The 6,596-nt window shown below is 35.1% G+C and overlaps 1 pseudogene; it reads right to left on the bottom strand.

Moving 5' to 3' along the window:
* Nucleotides 1-4,591: 4,591 nt before the first annotated feature.
* Nucleotides 4,592-5,797, bottom strand: LOC142607298 (tropinone reductase homolog At1g07440-like; annotated as a pseudogene).
* Between the last annotated feature and the right edge of the window lie 799 nt (nucleotides 5,798-6,596).

The raw sequence follows: 6,596 nt of genomic DNA on the forward strand, positions 1-6,596 counted from the left end.
GATAATAATGAAGAAAATGTCTATGAAAATATAATTTTGCAAGATGCTGAATATGATGATAACATTGACTTAGATGGAGTTAATTAGCCAAGATGATGAAAAAATATTATTATTTTGGTTCATATATCATGTATTATAACTTCTGAGTTTAATCAATTTGAACGCGCATGTTACACTCATAAGTTAATTTGATTTATTTAGTTAGTTTTGTTAAATTTTATTACATAAGTAATGATTATATTGGTTATTAGTTAAATATATTTTGAATTTATAATAAATATACCTTTTATATATGTATATTTATAATTATTTTATATTACGGTACACAATTCGATATGATATATGATACAGAAAAATCAAAAATTGATTCACAATACGATTCACGATTTAACAACTATGATCCTAAGTAATGAGATTGTTTTATTAAAGGAGAATTTACTTAAACTTCTAAGTTTAGGAGAATTGATAATTTTTTTTAATTTATAAATATTCTCCATTTTTCAGTATCTGAGTGATGAAAGACATTCGGAGGATGTTATATATCTCTCAAACCCCACTTTGACGTGTTAGAGAACCAAAGGAGGTTTCTTCCTTGGTGGCATTTTTATGCCAACCTACAGCTTCTTACATAACTGGTCAGGCTATTTGTGATGATGGAGGGACAGCTGTAAATGGTTTCTGTTTCCCTTGAGCATACTTTGAAGGAGCAGAAATATGAAATTAAGACATCCAATATTCCAACTGGTATAGACTTCTAGCTAGGCATTGCATTCGTATGGAGGCATGTTAGTAAACCTACAATTCTCCTACAACTAGGAAAATAATTCATAGTAAAAGCAAAATGGACTTGGACTCGTGTTTTAGGCTATTTCAAGTGAAGTAGAGAAGATCTTTAATTTCCTTGAAAAAATCAAATATTATGTTTATGTTTATGTTTATTTTATTATTATTATCACTAGGATTTTGTTGTTAAATAAAAAATATGAATATTCCTATGGGATTTATGGACATGTCGACAAGCTAGATCCATACTTCTGGGTTGTTTCATGTTTTAATTAAACCCACTTTCTTCTAGATAGAAATGCCATAGGTGGTGTTTACTGCCATTTACAACTATCTACATCTTAGGAGAAAGAGGGACTAGCACGTACATACATACGTGTCATTAGAGAAGAGTGAAGAAACTTCGTCTCACATGGCTTGGAGGCATTAGGGATATTTGGTAGCCGTGGCGTAATAAGTTGGTTCTTTGGTTGGAGAGGTAGGATCAGTTTGGGTGAGTTGAGCTTGTGGTTGAGTGGACTCATGAACAGTAGGATCATGGGGGTGAGTCTAGGGAGGTGGTGGCGGAGCAGAAGAGATTGGTGGAGGATCTGAGGCATGGGTTTGTGTATTCGGACTAGAGGACTTTTGGATATAGATGGACTTCACAAGCCAATGAGATTGGATTGGAATGGTGATATGCTTGGGAACGGTTGGGAACAGACAAGAGTTCATATTTTGTAGGAAACGAGGATGAGGGGAAGATTAAAGATTGACGAGGATGGGATGTGAATAAAGAGTCATAGTTGATGGTGGGTTAGGACATAAGAGTAGAGAGTGAGAAGTAGAAGTGAAGGTGTGTTTAGCTAAGGGAGACAAAGGAGAGCAAGTAGACAAAGTGTGGAAGGAAACTTGAAACCACTGCCTAAAGACGTGGGATGAGGATGAGGTACCAAGAATGGAGGGCCCCAAAAATGGAAATTTATGTTATTCAAACTGAATCTGTCAGGCAATGAAAAGGTGGACAGGGTGGGGTTCAAGGCAACGATATGCATGGTGTTGAGGACTATATACATCCGAGAAAGTCATGAGGAGCATACACAAAATCCATTTTGTGACAATTCTATGCTTGTAAAAATGGATAACAAAAAAAATTAAAGACCAAGTTGTAATCTGGTTTAGAATGAAGAAGCTTCTCAAATAACAAAATGCCACCATATACACTGGATGAAATTCGATTATTGAGGAAAAATGTTGTGTCAAATGTGAATTGCTAGTATTTTTAAGGGATGGAGGCATGATCCACAAAGGATAATTTGGTTTCAACAATATGCCAATTTCAACATTCGATTTTACCATTTTGTTTGTAAGGGCAGGAACAAGAGAGACGATGATTTATTCCATAATTTGCAAAAAATGAACTTAATTTACAAAATTTGTTGTGGAGAATTAGTTGTCGTAGAGAGGTAACATTCAACCATAAATTGGAAAATAAGAAAAAAAGCAAGCACACCAAAATATAAGAAAGAAGGAAGATACCATATGAATTTGAAATAATCATCAAAGAACAATACAAAATAACATGCATGACATAAATTATTCAATTAATAGTGTACAGCCAGTGTAAGAAATGAGGAGTTTACCATTACCAAGACAAAATTGATCTTGGCCATGATATTCCTTATGAGTGGCTAAAAAATTGATGAGGTCCAAAATGGCATGGTGAGTTAAGAAACCGATTATAATTTCAGAAGTTGCAACATATAACGCATGTGAGCAGAGGGAGGAGGAGGAATATAAGAATAAAGGCAATAATAGGTTGCTATCATATGTTTTTATAGAGTTTATTTAGACCCCTTAAACCACAATTAGATTAACCTAGTTAACAAGTCATGTTATTACTTAGTCCAAATTCCAGATCTAGGTTAACACAATCATATAATCATATCAATGTAAAGTGCAGAATATAAAAACACAAAGATATGATGACCCAAGAAAACCAAACCGGTAAAAAACTTGGAGAGGATTTAACCTAGCTATCTTCAAGGTAAACCTAAATCCATTATGAAAGAATCGAAGTTGTACAATAGCGACTTAAACCACTAACATCCTATTGCTACCCACCAGTAGAACTTACTGACACGACCACGTGCAAGCTCCGAGACTACGGACTCCTGCTTTCTTGGATTCTCCAGCAAGTACAAGCACTCTTGCTTGTATATCTTTAAGCTCTTAATGCAGCAATTGAATGATCATCAAGTTTTTGAAGTAATCTCCTTTTTGATAATCCTAAGCTTGTATGAAGGTAAGCACCTCTCCGATCTCACAAGAGATTCACACAAACAGTAATATGAGCAACATAAAAAACGTGACTAGGGTTTGCCTTTTAAACCTAGGGCAAAACATAAAACCCTACACGTTATATGGGCTTAGGGCTGAATTGGAAATTCTGCAGAAAAAACAATCTGCACGACTTTCGATCGATTGAGTCTAATTCTCAATTGATCGAGTCAGGCAGAAATGCACAGTAACTTCTGCAGTTAACTCGATTCTAACTTTACATAAATCACATACTTTGAGCAAATCTAAAACACAACTAGACACCTGTTTTGATTATGGTTTGCCAACAATACATATTAGAGTTCTAATACATTAGTTCCTAAGTACTTAGAACCTAACAGTTTTAAACCATTGCAGCTTTGGTAGCATGAGCCAATCATTGGACTAAACGTAAGTACCCTATATCCCCCTGAATGGGATGAACTCCACATGTATTGGATGAGCATATCAAAAATTACAATTGTGGCCGCGATCATTAACTCAAGGTTGCAACGAAGACCCTAATTGAAAATTGAGGGCTAGGATAGGTAAGGTTTGTTGGAGGAGAAGTTCTGGAGGAATAAGTCTCAATAACTGAAGAAGAAGCATTTGAGTGAAAGAACTAATGGCTATGGAAAATTATATGCAACTAAAGACAATAAATAAGGTTGGTACTTGGTACAGGTAGCTAAGGTTGTGACTAAAATCATTGCACTTGGATTTAAGACCTTTGAACACAAGGATTTTAAAACATTGAAGTGAAAGCCCACGAGATGAATTGAGCCCAACGATGAGGGGTATTTCAGACAAGGAGGAAATTAGAAGACTCGTAAGGAGTTTATCAAGGCGTGTCAAAGAGAGAGAGAGGACATGAGTTGGAGCCATCGACTAAATTGAGATCAGGTATGAGTTAAGTTTTCTAGCAGAGGTTTTTGTTGGTGATTTCAATTGATAAGAAGTTTTGAGGATTGGTCAAAAAGGGAAGAGAAGGAGGATTAGGAAGGAGTTGTGAGAATTAATCAAAAAGGGAGCTGAAAGAGGGGTTGTGAAGGTTTTGCGGTTCGGTTGACAATGGATGAAGAGGAGGAAGAGTTAGAAGCCGTGAGGGCCGAATGATGTGATACCAAATAGAAATGCTAGTAGTTAATGTTTAAATAAATAGTCACTAAAGCACTTGGAACATATATGCATTGTATTTAAACTATTTATAAATTTAAGAATACAAGATAACGATTTTGATGGATATACAATTTTTTTTTTTTGTTGAGGAAATTGATGGATATACAATAATTTTAGAAAATGCCAAGGAGAGAAAGGTTTGTCCATCCCACTTATTACATTCATTTTTTTTAATTTTCAATTATGGACGAAACTAGTAAACTATATTTATCTATTTTTCCTTGCGTAAAAACACTTCTAGTCATGCCAATATTCATGGGTTTATAAACATGCCTTGATGCAGTACCAAAAACATATTCCAATAAGTTGTCTGAACATCATTTTCTTCAGCTCATGGGAAGCTGAAGACATTTACAGTTATCCCTCCATCAACACAAATAGTCTGACCGGTTATGTAAGAAGCTGCAGATAGGCATAGGAATGCCACCAAGGAAGAAACCTCTTTTGGCTTTCCTACATGTCCAAGAGGGGTTCGAGAGATAATAGCCTCCAGTAATTTTTTATTGCTTAGATACTGCAAAGAAGATAATATAAATTATTGTGTAACATCATGAACTCACTTAAAGACTCCTTCATGTTAATTATTATCTCCCTAAGACATTTAACAATGACCAGATTTTAGGAATCTTCAAGTCCTATCACACTTATAGTATCAGCCAGGGGGGTTCTGATAAACCACGGTGCAACAGAGTTACTCCTAATGTTATCCTTTGCCCACTCACATGCCAATTTTTTTGCAAGTTGATTCACCGCTCCTTCAAATAAATATCAGACAAAAACTGATCACATTATTCGATGTCACAGCTAAAATTTATAACTCATAAGCTTGCATTAAAAAGTTAAATAGCACAAAGAAATTACCTTTAGTTGCACTATATATAGATCCTCCAGTATTTATGGCTACTACACTAGCAACCGAAGAAATGAAAACAATGCTACCTGTTTCAGAAGCTTTCAGAAGAAGATAAGCAAGTTGGCACATGTGATATGAAGATTCAAGATTGGTAGACGTGAGAAACGAGAAATCTTCAGCTGTGTACTCCAAGGTCGGTTTTGATGTGGCTGTTCCCACATTGTTTATCTAAAACCATATTAGATTAACTATAAATTGAATGTATCAACTGCAAAAGCACAATTGAAGTGGCTCTGGCCAAGTAAAATTCCAATGCCATTTAAAGTGTTGACCTAAGATTGATCTTCTAAAAATGAAATCGAAGATTTTCGTATAGAAAGAAATGTAAAATGATCATTTACCATTCATCAACTTTGGAGTATGCTCTCAAATTCCACGCAAAACACAATGATATAAAGGAGGAAATAAAGGACTTACAAGGATGTTGAGTTTGCCATTAAACATAGAGGAGGCTGTGCTCATTAGCTCCTCTCGTTGGGTTCAAAACACTACATCGCAGACTGAACCAATGACTCGAAATCCCTTCATCTTCCACTTATGTAAACATTCATTGAGTTGGGCCTCATTTTGAGAGCATGAATGAACGGTCGCCCCCAAGCTTGCCAATTCCTCAATGATAGCATATTTTAGTCACAAGACGTAGTAGTAAATAATAGCAAATATAACGAAAAACTGAATAATGTGTATTCTACTGTATTTAGTGATTTTTTTTCTAGGTAACATGTAACATTCAAAGAAAGCAGTGAATTAGAAACAAAATACAATGGGAGGGATATTCCCTTCTCTATCCTAGGACCTAAATCAAGGTAAAAATTTGATAAGGAAGAGATGTGAATCATTCCCTCAAGACCAAACAAAAGAACCCATTCAACTATATCATGGTCAGCAAAATTAACCTCCCTAAAAGTATGGTTTACAAACTACTAAGAGAATGAGTTCAAAATTAATTTGGTTTCATCAATATATGTTAGGAATTTAGCCTAATTATCCCTCAACTTGTGAGAGACAGAAAATAGACAAAAATATGCGCCAAGAAAACTATCACAAGAAACAAAATATACGTGATTCAGCAATGTTCCTATGTCCACAGAATTGCAGCGAGGAGGAAAAAAAAATACAAACGCAACCGTAAAGGATAGTTTTTAATACAATCATCAAACCTAATTCGTAGTGACCAATAAATAACCCAAAACAATAGGGTCAAATTGGACAAGTCTCCGCTCCATAGACTAAGGCTCAGAAAATGTCTTATTTAAAGCTGTAACACTTCCAAGTTGGGTAGGGTCATATACTGAATTGAACACAAACCAAACTCCACACATAGCTTGACAATATATTAGTTCAAAGTATTCTATTTAGTGATTATAATGTACAAACAAAGGGGCCTGGATTTGGCTTAACATAACTCTCAGAGCAGAATTTC

The sequence above is a fragment of the Castanea sativa genome, chromosome 8 (genome assembly GCF_040712315.1).
Source record: "Castanea sativa cultivar Marrone di Chiusa Pesio chromosome 8, ASM4071231v1".
NCBI classification, from domain to species: domain Eukaryota; kingdom Viridiplantae; phylum Streptophyta; class Magnoliopsida; order Fagales; family Fagaceae; genus Castanea; species Castanea sativa.